The 17,628-nt window shown below is 41.7% G+C and overlaps 1 protein-coding gene across 1 annotated transcript in view; it reads left to right on the top strand.

Annotated features, from left to right (window-relative positions):
• Positions 1 to 17,628, top strand: part of LOC126203155 (lysosome membrane protein 2-like) — a 426,168-nt gene that overhangs the window by 267,319 nt on the left and 141,221 nt on the right. The gene's annotated exons all lie outside the window — the stretch shown is intronic.

Raw genomic sequence — 17,628 nt, 5'->3', positions numbered from 1 at the left:
GTAAAACGGTGTGCCTCATGGTTCCGTCCTGAACGTAATCCTCTTTTCCATCGCCATAAACCCTGTATTGACGTGTCCACCGCCGAGCATCTCTGGCTCCAGTATCGTTGACGATTTTGCTACCTGTGGCAGTTCTCGACGGATCTCGCTCATTGTGCGGCGTCTTCAACGATATTTCGAATGTCTTAACTCATGAAGCATCGACAGTGGCTTTCGTTTCTCCACTGACAAAACCGTTTGTACGTATTACTGCCGGCGCATTGGTTTCTTCTACAGTCTTTACATCTTGGGTCGGTTGCTCTTCCGTTCTTCGAAACTACGAATTTCCTGGGGCTGCTGCTAGATAGGAAACTTTCTTGGTCCTCTCATGTATCTTACGTATGTGGTCCCTCAGTGCCCTACGTGTCATAAATGTTACAAGGGAGCATATCGGACCTCCCTCTTCCGTTTGTACCGGTCCCTTCTCCGTTCCACACACTGTGTGTTGCTTTTATGCATCTGCACGTCCGTGTCTCTTACGCCGTTTCCGTACTATCCACCATCGTGGCTTCCGTTGGGCCCCTGGCGCCTTTACACCAGCCTGGTTGAGAGTCTGAATGCAGAAGCTGCCTAACTACAGTTGTCATAATGCCGTGGCTTTCTCTTCAGCAGATACGCAGGTTGTCTGCTATGCCTGGCCACCCATCCTATGCCTCCTCCTACGGCGAATCTTTTGGTCGCCAGCTTGAGGCGCGTCCCTCTTCTCTGTTGCCTTCCGAAGGTCGTTTCCGGCTACTGACCCAGCAGCTTAATTTCACGCTACCTGCCATTTTCCAGATGGGTGTGAACCCGTACCACCTAGGCCTCGTGCGACGGGCCGTGTTCACTTCGGCCTTCCAGAACACTGCTCGATATTTACAGGAGAGCTCTTCGCCCTGTATGAGGCCACTCTGTACAACCTGCAACACAGACTTTTAAATTGCGTCATCTGCTCCAACTCTGTGCCGTTCAAAGCCTATGTGCGCTGTATACCGTACTCCCCTTCGTGCAACGGGTCCTGAAAAGCTGTCACTTGCTCACTCTTGATGGATCCACTGTGATGTTCATGCAGGTTCTTCATGGTCGCATCAGTCTGACAGAAAACGAGGCCGCTGAATCCGCTGCCAAGGCTACAGTCGTCATACCTCGGCCAGCTAGTTCTTCCATTCTCTCCGATGATCTGTGTGCCGCAGTCTGTCAGCCGGTGGCGTCACTTTGGCATCGTCACTGGACCTCTCTTCACGGGAACAAACTCCGGGGAATCAAACATCTCCCAGCGGCTCTCTCGCCGTGAGATCATCATTTGAGCTGGGTTGCGTATTTGGCACTGTCTTTTAAGCCATCGCTGTTTAAGTCGTGCTCCACCACCACTTCGGGCTCATCGCCCTCAACTTTTGAGGGTTCGCCATTTCTCTGGCGAAATGCTCTTTCTTGCCACTTAACGTTCTCATTTACGTTTGCCGTCGTAGTTATCCGCCGTTTTAGCGAATGACGCGTGGGCTGTCAACCCCGTTTCAATTTTATCCGTCCTAGCAATGGGCCGAAGGACATTTAACCTTGTAGTTGAGGACCTACATTTCTCTATGGCGTGTTTTATAGACATTTCTCCTAGTCCCTGTTTTTTTGCTGCCCTCCCTTCCGTCGATTGGGCTTAAAATGTAGTAGTTTTTAACTCCTTTTTCGTATTTGTGTTCTACGGTTCTGACGTGGGCGCGTAATCCCTTATTTGTTTTTGCACCATAAAATAAATCAAATATAAATTATCGCAGCCATCGTTGTCGATGTGCGGATGTCAACGGAAGACATTGTCGGACAAAGATATCACCAGCATGCATGCCACCGCGGTGTTAGAAGTTCTTTCAAATGGTTCAAATGGCTCTGAGCACTATGGGACTCAACTGCTGTGGTAATTAGTCCCCTAGAACGTAGAACTACTTAAACCTAACTAACCTAAGGACATCACACATATCCATGCTCGAGGCAGGATTCGAACCTGCGACCGTAGCAGTCGCGCGGTTCCGGACTGCGCGCCTAGAACCGCGAGACCACTGCGGCCGGCTCTTTCAAATGTGTTCGGAGTTTCTTCGTCGTGTGACGTTGTTCCCTTCTTGTCTGTTGCACAATGTAGCCGTCATCTGCTGCTGTAGTTGACTGTGGTCGACCACCTGTCCTTCGGGCAATGCTGCCTGTGATCCGGAAGGCTCCCCACGTAGGTGAAAAAATGATACGCGCAGTACGAAACTCTTGGACTACACTCGTGACACTTTATCGTTTTCCGGTTTTCCGACAACTCCTCCCGCTATGAAGGCATTCATATCCCGTCTGTGGCCATATGGTGATGAACACCAGTATAGCGACACCGTAACGTCCCACTGACAGTCTTTTCCCGGGCCTTTGCGGCCTCATGTTAAGACACCAACCCCATTTGGTGCTACAGTCAGGCAGATCTCACGTCATGTAAAGTTCAACTTTCTGTGCACGACTGGGTACCCTCTGGCAAAATGCTCCCACACATTTTTGTTTCCACTGAGTAGTTAATATATTAAGTTACTTTTCCATCTCGTCTTTGAGTTCTGCAGAGCAATGTGTGTAAACGTAAAATGTATCAGCTTCAGCATTTCTCGACAACAGGGAGGTAAGTGGTAATAATTCAATCTTATTAGCGATATGTTTTATCTAATGATCGCAGTTGAAGTAAGACTTCCGTCGGTTGCCGTAAACGCGCTTACCAACTGAACCACCCGGAAGCATATCAGAATCCGTAACTGTCGTTGAATTCTAACTCCACAACATATTAGCTGTACCTAGCACTCAAAGTAAAAAGAATGCGCAGACCATGGTTCATCCTCAGCATATTATTTGATTTGAGTATCTGTTCTAGCGTTCCGTGAGTCTATCTGTGTGATGAAAGTTGCAGCATGTGCTATGCTTGAGTAATATTTTTGGACATTCCGTCAGTGGAATAAGATTTCCTTATTGGCTGTGTGTAAAGTTTTGGTGCGTCGTCCCCCGTTACGTCTTCTGTCAATCTAAAGCGTCTCACTTCCTAGTTACATGAGCTGACAGAATAAAATAAAGACGTTGAAGTTTATCAAACTGACATAACGCCAGGCGTCAGTGTAAGCGATGATAAGAACATAAAGGTCACGCACCATAAAATTCTACGCTCTGAGCGTGGGTCTTAAGAGGGCAACGCGTTTCCAGGTCATGGCTCAACGTCATTCATATTGCACAAAAATTACTGCTCTTGAATTCTTCAAGCCAGTAACAGAACAAGTGTGAACAGTGTATTTATTTATTTATTTATTTTTCTTTCTTTTGCACTGAAGTCTGACCAGCAGCGAAGGTATTGTGACATATGGTTCAAATGGCTCTGAGCACTATGGGACTTAACATCTGTTGTCACCAGTCCCCTAGAACTTAGAACTACTTACACCTAACTAACCTAAGGACATCACACACGTCCATGCCCGTGGCAGGATTCGAACCTGCGACCGTAGCGGTCGCGCGGTTCCAGAATGAAGCGCCTAGAACCGTTTGGCCACAGCGGCCCGCTATTGTGACATACGGTGTTACAATAATTATTACAGATTTTAAACTGATAGTACCATTTTGTAAAGCAAAAGAAATGCATTATTTTGCTATGTTATTGTGTTCGTAAATTAAAATTACGTTTCTTATGGTAATATGTTTGTGCGTTTTTACACAGTTACGGTATACTAACACAACGTGCTAATCAGTCTCATCGACAATTCTGCCCCCCAAATTTCGGTATTGCGTAAACCATATAATCTGCCCTCAGACACGAAGTACCACTCAACACGATTAGATAACTTTCCGCAGATTGCTCGCGACACACTTCTGTGTGTGTTCCAACGCACATTCAGTCGGTCTCGACGATACTTAGCCCACAAGAAACGTAATTTCGTAAGAACATAACTCTGGAAACTGTGAAAATAGTATTTGAAAGCCCGAAGAATTTAAGTAGTCAAATTACCAGTGTACACATGTGAATTTAAATGAACTTAACACTGATAGCCATGATCACTATAAAAGCTGACACTTGGACCCATCGTCAGTCCAAAATTTGACTCCACAAGTTGCCAGCTTATAATTACAAATTTGAGATGTAATAATTTATTATGTCAAGATTGCTTAAAACCACAATCCTCACTGTACCAGTTTCGGCAATTTATTGCTGTCTCCATATGAAATAAACGCACTAACGGCTTCGTCACGATACACAAAAGTTAATAGTTAATCACCAAAAACTTATTTTCAGTCGTCAGTCTTCATATTGTTCTGATGCTGCCCATCATGAATCCTCCACTTCTACAAACCTCATCACCACACGTTGTCAGGCACCCAACGTCCTCCATATTTTTGTTGGACACATTCCTTGCTGTCTCAAAAAAAGGTACTGCCATCCCGTCCCATCTTTCTATCATTTTCTAATTGTTACTTCATTTATCAGTCCACCCAATTTTCAACACTTTTGTGAAGCACCATGTCTCAAAAGTTTCGATTCCCTCCTTGCCGGTTTTCGCACTGTCTGTGCTTCACTATCATACAGTGCTGCGTTCGAAACGCACATTCTCATAAATTTTAAGCTCATTACGGTCGATGTTTGACACTAGTAGAGTTCTTTTGGCCAGGAATTCCTTCTTTACTTGTACGAATCTGCTTTTATGTCGTCCTTGCTTCATTCCTCGGGGATTAATTTGCTCCCAAGGTAATAAAATTCTTAGACTACCAGTAATTTATTGCGTAAGTTTATCGATAATCTCTTTATTACTGTTCCTCGTTATATTAACCTTTCTTGGATGTAAACTCAGTCCGTAATTTGTACTCAAAAAATTGTTTATATTACTCAGTGGATACCGTAATACTTCTGCACCTTCAGTGAGGATAGTGATGCCATCATTTAATCCTCGCATTGATATCCTTTCACACTGATCCGTCATTGCTTGAAGAGTAGGAAAGGGGGGGGTGGGGTGGCAGTGGGAGAGGAAGAGAACAGGGAGGGGGAGTGACGGAGAGGGGGAGGGAATGGGACTGTGTCCCTTTCTTAACCCAATCTGGTATAAACACTTCGTCCTTGAATTTCAAATATTATTGTTCCCGCTTGGTTCTTGTACATATTGTGTGTTACCTGTCTCTCCCTGTAGCTCACTGCCATTTTTCTCGGCATTTTGAATATCTTTCAACATTTTACCTAGTTTAACGCTTTTTGTAGTTCGTCAAATACTTTTGAAAGTGTGTGTTTTTCAGTCTCGGTTCCATTATCAATCGCAATTTTAGAACAGCTTCTCTGACACTTCTACATTTTCGAAAGCGAAACTGATGGCCATCTAACAATCCATTTTCTTTTCCATTCTTCTGCATAACTGTTGCCAGTTTTGCAACCCCCCCCCCCCGTCTCCCCAGTTTTTGTAAAGACCTCATCGTTACTGGTGTGGGGACAGAGTTGCCGAGTTACGGTAGGCTGAGTTTGTGAGTTCATGAAACGGCCTCTGGTGAAGTACACCGCTAAGACAATTTCACGCTGTCGCTATTACAGCTTTGCCCCAACGACAGATAACAGGGTAGGAGAACGAAAGTTCAACACTCCAACAAATTAGAAACAGGCACACAAATTAGTTAAAAGGTTTACTTACTTTTGCGACTAGTTGAATACTGAGGTCTGCAACACTGTCTGTAATATAACACAAAAAACCCTCAATAGCTAAATAATGGTAGGTAAACTTCACAGTACATAGCAAATGCAATTGCGACAACTGTCTATTGACTAAAAGACATTCCTTGCCTGAGTCAGCCCTGGACTATGATCTATAACCAAGTGGGCAGGAGCTGCTCCTCTACATTACGAGTAGGTTTCTGTCCATTGTCGGCCGTCATTGGCCGACTGTACTCTGCCGGCTATTGGCCGAAGCGAAGTCGGTATCTTCATCCTCAGGGCCGCCCGTGGCGCTGGTGGAACTCGAGCAAGTGGCGAGGCTCTATGGCACTGGCACCACCTCACATCTTTGCGCCATTGGTGCTTTTTTCCCTAGCTGTCTCTTACTCGGACGACGCAGCAGTCAGCAACTTCGATGTAGGAGATACGAAGAGGATAGTGTGATGGTTTTTGCATTTAAATGCCCTTGCTGCCTTCTGGATTGTTTTTATGACCTTTCCGTGAAAGTCCTATGGTATCTGTAGCTTAAAATTTCTGCACACCAATTTGACCAATAGTTTGGTTGCCTCTTCGCCCAGTGCTTTTAGAAATTCAGAAGTAATGTTATAAATTATTTCTGCCTTAAATGTTAACCAGTCTTCCAAACTTCTGTTAACTTCTAATGCTAGATCGCTTATACCGCTCATATCGACTTGCATTTCTTCTGTCCCGTCTAGAGTTCCTCTCCCTTACGGATGCTTCCAATTTTCTCTTTCCGCCTATTCGCTCACGCCTTACTTTTGAACTTTGGACTTCCTCTTGCACTGTTAATATTGGCTCCTTCGCTCTTGATTTCTTTTGACTCCCCTACATGCTGACTGGTCCTTTCGACAACTATTTCCTCCGTAGTGTGTTCGCATTTTGCCTGTAGCTATTTCGCCCTGGTTTTCCTACACACTCTTTTTACAAGGGACAATCCAATAACAACGAGACAGATGGAAATAGTCAGTAGACTGTTCATTATTTCAAAAGAAACCGCCCTAACTTCTAATACGTTTGTGTCTGAGAAACGGTTAATGTCTTCATGGAAAAACTATGGTTGTACCCAGTAATGCACCCCTTCGTCCGAAGCAAATCTATGGCTACGAATATCTCCCTTCAGGGCCCCAAGAATGTGGAAATCGCTTGGGAAGAGATCGGGACTGTACAGAGGATGTGCAAGGGCTTCCCAGCGAAACATCTGCAGCGTAGCGAAACAGCCTTGTCAACATGTGGGCAGGCTCACATTCTCCCAAGAAGTATCGCTGGGAAGTTACGCATCCTATGTACAGCCCCGATCTCTCATCAAGTGATTTCTATATTATTTTTGGAGCCCTGAAGGAAGACATCCCGTTGATTTGCTTCGGACGAACTAATGTGCTGGTACCCTCCCCCACCCCCCCCCCCCCACACACACACACACACACACACACACACACACACACACTCTTACTTTTCCGTGAAGGCATTGACCGTCTTGTCTCCTGGGAAAAATATATTAACAGTTACGGCGATATTTTTGAAATAATAAACAGTTCACTTTGTTTCTTTCCACAAGTATCATTTTCATTTGACTGCCCTTCATAATTTTATCGCTAAGTCATACGCCTATCCATAATACGGTATTTCCATGAACATTTTTCATCGTCCTTCTGTCTCCGATCTAATGAAGTATTTCTTCTGTTACCAACGGTGTCTTCGCAGTTACGTGCCTCTTGCCTAGCTTACTCTGTCCAAAAGCCGTGACTGAACTTCCAGGTACATCCATTCCTCTTCAGCCGAATAGTAGGATGAAGTACGTCAATGACTTATACATGGTGTCGTCACATGAACTCTCTCTGTAGGTGACAAAGTACCGCATAATTCATGGAAATATTTTGTACGCCCCCCTTGTTCAGAGAGCATCATTTGAATTTTTATGTCGCGCCTAAGCTGTTACTTTAATCATATCTCAAGACAGAATTAAACTACTGAAACCAATATGGTGAACATAAGTTATTAAGCGATTTTAACATAATAAAATATATATACGTACATAAGCTCGCATACGTCCGTTTGAAAATGCGTCAGTTCTTGAAATACGAAATGAGTTAGTCGTAATACATATGAAGTAGGCAGAACTATCAAGAATGATCGCAATCAGCTTTAGACTTTCGTGCTGTGTTTTGAGGAGGAGGTCACGCTCATACGTAAAAACCCAGGTAGACGTACGGTCCGCAGTTCATGTACTCCCAGCAACTCGAGTGAGTCAGGAGGTTCTGTTTCGCTTATCGAGTAGCGCCTGACCCACATTCTGTATGCTCAGATACAAAGCGTTGTTACATCAACGGATCATGAATTTGTCTCTCTCTCTCTCTCTCTCTCTCTCTCTCTCTCTCTCTCACACACACACACACACACACACACACACACACACACACCCTTACTTTTGCTGGTTAAGATTTTTTTTTTCTGTCCATGGAAAGATGATTCCTTATAATGGTTGCTGTACCGTGTTGGACTTCGACAAATAATTGAAAGCTTAGGCTTCTGCGGCAGTAGTCACAGTCGATAAATTCTTTTGGATATGCGACTGCACTGTCAGTGTACAAAATTTCTCAACTTTTCGGCCTCTATTGGAAATGGCGTTCCTCAGGTTATTCTTGCTGACCCATTACTTAGCTGTTACCAAAGACATCCTGAGGAATGCGATTTGCTATAGTGGCCGAAACGTCGTACGATTTTACACATCGACAATGTGGGCAAATACTTAGAAGAATTTTATTAACTTTAACTAGTAATTTTAAAGTCCCTCAGATTGTAACATCAGAAATTAATAACATTCGTAATAGAAAAGTTGCATTTTTGTTTCGTGAAGATTACTATACTTAGTCAGTATATCGATTGATTAACTCTAGTGCTTAATTAGACTGAAATGAGTATGTCGTTAGATACAATTAGCGTCACAACTACAGTCTATTCAAAACCCCGGTGACTCGGTTGATCTATCGTGGACAGCGAACCCCAGCTGATAAAGCAATTATCAGTGAGATTCGCCAACATCCGCGTAATTGAGATGTTACATTATTTTGACTAAAAGTCTCAGCATTCCACTGTGCCATTTCAGGCCCCCGCAGAATAATAGAGTACTCGTACATTTGTAGTTTGTATCAGGGTGTACTAACAAGCTTTACAGTAAGTGATGCGTGGTCGTAAAAGCACTTACTGATACAAAATAAAGTAGAGGCGTTAAAACAAATCTCATTGTCCATCCACTACAACAGAATAAAATGTGTGTACACATTTTGTTAGTTACGAAGCTATTTACCATCACGGATTCACAGGAGAACATGCAAAACCATTAAACTAGACAGTATACAATTAGGAGCTCAACCTAACAAAGCTTGTAATTCTTTTTAATATAAAATCCTATATAATTTTTAAAGATCAGACAACTCTTAGAATATATGAGGATTAATCCTCATTTAAAGTAAAGTGTCACACTGTAATCCATGAAGTACAAAAATGTGCGGATTTACGGTCTAGGTACTGTCACAGCTGGTGATATAATTAGTTGTCACGCCACCAAAACTTCAGTTTCATGCAAAACCCAACGGCAGAAGACATACCACAGAAAAATAGAATGCGAATAGCACGCTGAGAAAATTCACAAATACCTTGTGACCCTATGTTATACAACAAATCGAAATAAAAAGTACAATTTGGTGTCCTTTATGTCACTTAATAGATTGGCGCGCTACCACAGTGAAACAAACCAACAAGGATCTCAAATCCTACTCACCTAAGCGGAATCCTCCAAATTTTCAGCCGACAATGTCATATGATTTCCCTGGGACTGTAAGGCATTACTCTAACGTCTTATCTATAAATGATGAACCCATCTAAATAATAAGACACATAAGTAGTGTCGCGACAGGTAACGCGGCTATGGAAAAAGCTAAAAAATAGCTGACTAACTATCCCTCAGGTGACATCAAAGTTAAAGCCCACTATGTAACGTACTTGAGCGCCAAAGGGGGTACAGATTGTGCGTGAAAAAGACTTTAATGTGTGTAATACGTATTATAAAGATCTCGTGGAGTGAACAGTACTACTCAAAGCATGGCCAGTAACGGAATAACCTAAGGCAGTGAAAGAAAGTGTTACTGCAAGTCCAAATATGCGCAGCGCCTCAGTAAATTACGTCCCACAATGGTAGACCATAAACTCAAAAATTCATAACTGACGTTGAAACGTCCCCTTCGAAAAATTTATCAATTACTGAACTGGTTAACCCCTTGCGTTATTTGATTTTCAAACAGCTGAGCAAAACTGAACCTACTCAGACATTTCTCTCTACTTATTCTGATCATCACTAAACTGACACAGAATATTTTTTTTTAGTGCAACGCAATCTGACTTTCAATAATCCCTACAAAAGAATGGCCCTGACTAACAATAACCAATACCTTTCATGAATCACTTACCTCACAAAAATCTTCGTTACTCGAACTACTGCAACACAGCGAGCGCCACTACTGCCAGCTAAATAAAAGATTCTAACTACCGAACGCACTAACCACCGATAGGCATAGTCAGCAAATCAAAGATTTTGATAGAGAACAAACAATGTATTTACCTTAATAATGATCCAAAGTCATTATATGTATATATCAGTTCATGATATCCAATATTATAAATTTACTCTTTCTGATGGACACACGTCCAGATCGTCTGCTCTCAAAATTCTGCCATCTCTCTCCCCACATCCATCAATGCTCGCGGCTCACCTCCAACTAACCGACGCTACGTGCTGCTCACATCCAACTGCCCAACACTACAATAGCAAATATTCCAACAATGCAAACCAGCCACAGACTGCACACAGCACAGTCAGTGATTTTCATACAGAGCGCTACGTGGCGGCACCAACATAAAAACCTAAACAGCCTACTTACATCAGGTCGACATCAATCTCCCTAAACACTAAAACGCGTATCTGGTACGAACGTCACAGTATTCGTCATAAGCTGTATGGAGAAGTAAAGGACAAAGCTGAAACGTTGAAAAACTACCCGAATCGTAGTCATGCTCAGAAGATGTAGTCGAAAAGTTCGAACTGCCCAAAATGAACTGGCGAACGTGTCAGTTTGTGTCAAAAAATGTAACTGGCTAAAAGGTTGTATGCTGACAATAGGTAACACCAAATTGAACCATAAGGAACCAGTAAAAAAACTTCACTGTCCTAAATATAAAAGTAGCGTACAAGATACCAGAAACGGAAAACATGCTCAATAATGAAAACGTGCTGTATGCCAACAGATTAGACTGCTATAAGGCGAGATACAAACATTTGCAGAAACAACAAAGACCTGCAAGGTAATCAAATACTCACACTAAGGGGACTTATTGTATGCCACAGCAACACGAATCATTGCGTTACAGCAAAGGTAAGAAAGTACTTTCATACTAATAAGACCTTAATAAATTGAATTTACGGACTACCATCATGGGACATAATCGGCTTGAGACTCTGTGATTATTAGGACTTGCAGTAACACTCTCTCTCATGCCCTGGGTTACTCCGTTACTGGCCATGCTTTGAGTACTACTGTTCACTCCACGAGTACTTCATAATATGATTATACTTAAACACTTCCTCGCGCACAATCGATGCCCCTTTGGTACGCAAGTACGTTACTAATTTAGTGGGCTTAAACTTAGCCCACTCACCTATTTTTTAGCTTTTTCCATACACACATCACCTACCGCGGACACAACTTGTGTGTCTGTTATTATTTAGATGGGTTCGTAACTTATAGATAGGGCGTTAGAGTAATGTCCTATACCCCCAGGAAAATCGTATGACATTGTCGGTTGAAAATTTGGAAGACTCCGCTTAGTTGAGTGGGATCTGAGATCCTTGTTGATTTGTTGCACAGTGGTAGTGCCGACCTGTTAAGCGATATAAAGGACAAATCATACCTTTCTATTTCGATTTGTTGTATGACATAGGGTCACAAGGTCTTTATGAATATTCTTAGCGTTCTCTTTGCATTCCTTTTTTTTCTGTCGGTATGTCGTCTGCTGTTAAGTTGGCATCAAATTGGATTTTTGATGCCGATTATATCAGCAGCTGTGAGAGTACCTACACCGTAAATGTGAACATGTTTTTACTTCATAGATTATAGTGTGACATTTTGGATGTGGAATGGATGTCTCCCGCCCATTCGTGCAACGGGCTGAGTATTGTCAAAGCTGAGAGTCATGTAAGATGCCATTAAATAGAAGCCTGAAAGAGATGGTGCTCGAAAAGCTCACACACAGCATTACTTCCCCCTTTTAGCCAGTCCTTTGTCTGGTTTGACGAGTGCCACCATGACTTCCTCTACACCAAACGTCTAAAAATTGTTAGATATATTCCATTCTTCCTCTTCCCCTACTGTTTTTACCCTGCACAGCTCCCTGTAGTGTAATGGGAGTGTCCGCTGATGTCTTACCACACATCTTAACATCCTGTCCCTACTTGTTAGTGTTTTCCAAATACTCCTCTCCTCTCCTTTCCGCTTCTGAGGAGAACCTCATTCCTTGCCGTATCAGTCCACCTAATTTTCAACATCCTGCTATACAACCATATTTCAAACACTTCGATTCTACGTCTTCATGATTACTCTGAAATTCACACTGAAGTGCATGACACAGGCTACATCGCAGCACTCCCACAATACTTTCTTGCCATTCCACTCTCGAAAAGTGCGCGGGAAATCGAACACTTAAATCTTTCCTTCCGAGCACTGATTACTCTTATTTCATTATTATGACCATTTCTTCCCTCTATAGATTGGCGTCAGAAAAATATTTTCATTCAGAGTAGAAAGGTGGTGACTGAAATTCCATGACGAGGTCTTGTCGCAACAGAAAGCATCTTTGTTTTAATGAAAGCTACCCGAACTCGCGTATCATGTAAGTCCATCCATCCATCCCACTGGAACTCGAACCCGAATTTCCTAGTTATCACGAGCTCTCACCTTAGCCTTTGGTTGTCTACACATGACTCATGGCCATACCCAAAGTTCCATATGTCGTCAACCATGCGTCTGTGATCTATACTCGTACATCTATTATGTATATTCCCCTGCAAGTCAGACATCGTACTTGAAAGTAGCTTACACGGTAACGGCGGCTAAATAAGATATTGCAGTGCCTGTGTTCTGATTAAGATGCAAAGTTCCTTTGGACGTATATACATGTCAAAAGGAACTTTGCATCGTAATCAGAATATCTCGGGCACCGCAATATCGTAATACAGAAAAGGTGCCATCCACCAATCCTGTGTGGTATGGATCTTGTGTAACGTAGCAATCCTCCAGGTGAGGACGGACAAGCATAGTGTAGGCAAACTCTTTAGTAGACTTGTTGCGTCTTTTAAGTGTTCTGTCAACAAAATGCAGCCTTTGGTTCGCCTTCCACGCATTATCTTTGTAATGTGTCCAATATAAGTTTTTCGTAGTAGTTTTAGCCAGCTTTTAGATAGTAGAGTAAAATGGGGCGAGATAGCCATGATTTTTTTCAAATGCCAATAACAAACACGAAAAAACACTAGTATATGTGTTTTGTATAATCATAAAAACAAAATGTCTTCTGTCGTGAAGTTAGACCAAAGTTCAAACTATGAAATTTTTTTGAATTCTGTAACATATGGCCATCTATCCTGTATATCACGGTTAGATGGCCAGACATGCTATGGACAGATAACCAGCTGTCAAAACACATTAATAACTAAGAGGAAATAGTTTTATGAGATGATTCAATAATTACAACTTTTTTATGGACCTACTTAGTACAGTACGTTTTGCAGAGAAAATCATAGGAAATAACACAAGCGGTTCCTTACTGGTCAAACCCGAACAGGAACCTAGACACATGGCAGTTTTTTAACGACAACCTGCTTTTAATTTTCGCTGTAGGATTTTGCTTGGAATATTGAACTGTACAGAAATTCTTCTGACTGAATAACTATAAAGTTTTACATTATTGATAGCAATTTGAACTTTTTTTTTCTTCACCTGTCTTTATTTGAACTAAGGTTGGGGACATACTTAGATGGCATCTGTAAAAAAGTAGATTCCCGCCACAACTAAAAAATAAATGAAGTTTTACAGCGTGGCGAACTATCCCAAATGTGGTATGGCCACCTCTCGCAGCCGACAGAGAAAAATAATAGCTCGTAATAAAACATGGTGGACGAGAATGCAAACAGAAACACGGCAGTACAGCTCTGAAATGTAAGTTTCTGTAACTACTCAGTCTACTTCCGGAAAAATGGGAAACTATGGACATGCTGTGTAGCCTTAAAGTGTATTAAAAATTGGTATCACATTAATAGTTATTTTTTGTTACAATAAAGATTCAAGGTATTCATCAACGTGTCACACACCACAACGACGCGCTATCAACTGACGGGCAGCGCTGTAAAGCGATTAGTTGGAGATCAACACGTGTTCGCCATCTCCCCGATACAGGTATTCATCCCGGTTTCCCCCTATGTTGTTCGTCGTGTAACCGAATTTTATTACTCGTGCGGATGGCCACACACTTTTCACGGTTTAGAGATATTCTTTATTTACGTTTTCTCATTACTTCCGTGAACCAATACGAATTCGTTATTAATTTTCACCTATAAGATCGTTACACAGGCTTCTTGGTAGGGGGGACGACGCCATGAGCAGAAAGATTCCTCAAGTGTGGGGTATCTGGTAGACAGTACCAGCCATGTAGTGGCAACCTAACAGATTGGCTGAGTTCCGTTATTAAGTAGTTCTAAAAATGTTGGGGTTAGTATGGGGATGTCCATTACGGCAGTAATAGAAAATAGAGCCAACTACGACGAAATGCTGGTTTCTCGCCGAGGCTGTAACAGGACGCAGTTGGATCACTCACTCACTCACTCACCCTTAGCGGTTTTCTCACGCATTCAACACGAACTACTCTCTTCATGTAGTCAGCGTCCAATAGATAGGGCACAACTTTGGCGCTATTGTGCTGAAGAGATAGGTGAAAGTGAGGATATTGCAATGATCCTATATAGTCACATGTGACATACTTTCCTGTTCCGTATTGGTTCTTGAGTTTATTTCATGTAGCTGCATATCGACGGGAGATGTGTCTATAGTCTTACATCGACAGGTGGGTAAGCTGCGTCCAGCGGTAATAGCCTACTGACAGTGAATTGTGAGCTATCATGGTAGTTAGATCTGTGCACGCGCTATGGGCGTAAGATTTGAATTAGGAACAGCTGGTTGGCAGTGTCCATGACGTCCGGGTGCGTAGATATATGGGTCATGGCACACACAAAAATAATTACTGTTTCGTGTAGGATTCTCGAACGCAGACTAGTCATACGTGTCAGGTTATTCACTGCGGTAAAGTTTCAGTGAGAGAAATTCATGGGGTCGTGATAACCAGTTACTCACAATATATAGCATCGTCTGTCATCGATGTTCATATAAGAAAACAAAGCAATGAATAAGTTGATTGCCCCTAATTAACTATTCCTATTTGTTGTAACATTAAAACTTGATACATTTTCCTGTGGAGCAAATGAAGACGTACGACCCATAGTTTAGGGTAGGACTGGAATGATAGGCTAGTAGTGCGGCTCCGCCATTTAGTGATGGTGTCAAAATCTCTCTGAAATGTGTCGTAAATTCATGAAGGAGTGTCCCGTCTTAGCAACTAAATAAACGCTGTTTGTCTTTTACCATACATGTTTCGCTTCCTTTATTTATGAAACATCTTCAGTGGCCTGTCCCACAAGTTTGCATTAAAGAACATACGAGAAGCCGAAAGCATAAAAAGTCATTGCTCAACACCATGAGAAAACACGGACACGAACCATCCGACGTGGAAGCGGACTTTTAAATTTTTGGAGTGAACAATCGCAACATAAGCTCCTGATACTACAGGATAACTACCATATAGGAAGAGCTTTTTCAGTGAAAAAGTAATCAATGACTAAATCAACATACACAGACAGACAGAATGAACGAGTGTCATACCATATATACATAAAACACACAAAAGACGAAAGATAAATACGCACAGTCGGCGTACACACACGTTAAATACACAGTGAAAAGTGTAAGTGAACTACTGTAATAAATACGGGCGAGAAAACGCAGGAAACCGGTCATACGGGATCGGAGATAGATTAAACACACCTCCAGTATGACGCACATGAATTAATAAAACTGAAAACCGTAAATAATATCGAACTATAATTTAACTTCACGAAATTTGTGCTGCAACAGTTGTTTGTAACTTGAAAAACAAGTGAAATGAGAAAATTTAACATAATAACGTACTTGTAACTACTACATAGTGCATTCATTATGTGTATAAAGAAAAACATGTATTAAAAGCCAATTAAGATCCTTCATAAGTAAAAATAGTGAAACGAGCTCCATGAACCTTGGGGCGACTAAGGAACGACAGAAAACGGAAAAGTCGATGTATCTTACAGCTTGCCTATTGTTAAGGTGTAAGTTACGTTCGTGGTTCACACGATCGGGATATGAACCGTGGCCTCGGAGCCATACACTGAGACGCAACTGTCTGCTGGATGGCAACATGCCGCTATGCTGCTCTTTCGCCTTTAATTTGTAACATTTCTCTCCTGTTCGTCTCAACCAGATTATACTTTTTTGAAATATAAGAAGATAGTTATTGTGCAAACTTTCAGAAAAAGTTCCTGTTAACCACTGATATCTGATGACAACAAGTAGTTCGTTCCTTCATTCCGGTTATAACTGGGTGATGCATCGATCGAATATAGTGGCATACGCTGGCCGTCCTATCTGCTCTCTTTTTAATGAATCTGATTTTTGTAACTATCGCAGTTCAACGTAATTCTCGGTAAAATTTCATTTCCGAAGCGAAGATGCTATGTCGCTTACAGGAAAACTGACGCACACCGGATAGAAACTTCACTCATAACTAGTTATAATTTTAATTATTACAACTTTCTCAGACTTAATCAAAATAAAAAGCGTTAAGTGGTCTTACTTAAACATCTAACTCAGAAACGGGAACGTTAAGAAATACCTTTTACTTATATTTTTATTTACATATAACAATTACGATACGTGAATCGAATAAGCAGCCAACACAGATCGTACAACCAAGCAGTGATAATCAGAATCGTAACCGTACTAGCAGTCAGAATCGCTGACAGCATATGAGCGTTTTCGACTTCTGCAATCTGATCTATCAAATCATGAAGCTGCCAAGGCAGTACGAATTACAGCAAAATACCCTAAACCTCTCTGAATGCAGCTCCTTTGGAGTGCACAACAACAAAGCAGTTAAAAAAATAACGCAAAGTGCAAAATGGTACATTACCGTTTCAGCGCACAGTATTTATAGAAAATCATGATTCACAAACAGCAGTATTTCCACGTGATTAAAGATGCAATTTCGGTCATAAACGGGCCATCATCAGCTATAAAATGACATGAAACTAAGATGACAAACCATGACTATTGACAAGTATCATGTCACACAGGAATAAAATTATAAACCTGGAGAACATAAAGCATATAGTAGACATGTGACAATGGGCAACTGATACTTCAGGTTTGTTATAAACATGATTTTTGATGTCATATAAATACTGAGAAAGGTCCATTTATGAACGAAACCGGTTGATTAATAAAGTGACAGTTCATGTTGTGTAAACCTAGATTTTCCAAAACTTGCTAGAAGCTGTAAAACATAGTCACTTCAAAATAATGTAAAAATATTTCTTTCATGAAGTACTCGAAGAACTGCTTGGTAAAATACAGGAAGACTGTTTCGAAATCACTTGAAATGGTAGCTTTCATTGTATTTCTCTTAATATAATAGCATCTTCTCGTTACTTACAGTCCTACCAAACC

Source organism: Schistocerca nitens, chromosome 9, assembly GCF_023898315.1.
Source record: "Schistocerca nitens isolate TAMUIC-IGC-003100 chromosome 9, iqSchNite1.1, whole genome shotgun sequence".
Lineage (NCBI taxonomy): Eukaryota > Metazoa > Arthropoda > Insecta > Orthoptera > Acrididae > Schistocerca > Schistocerca nitens.
Note: the sequence above shows the minus strand (reverse complement) of the source record. Positions and strands in the feature narration are given on the sequence as shown.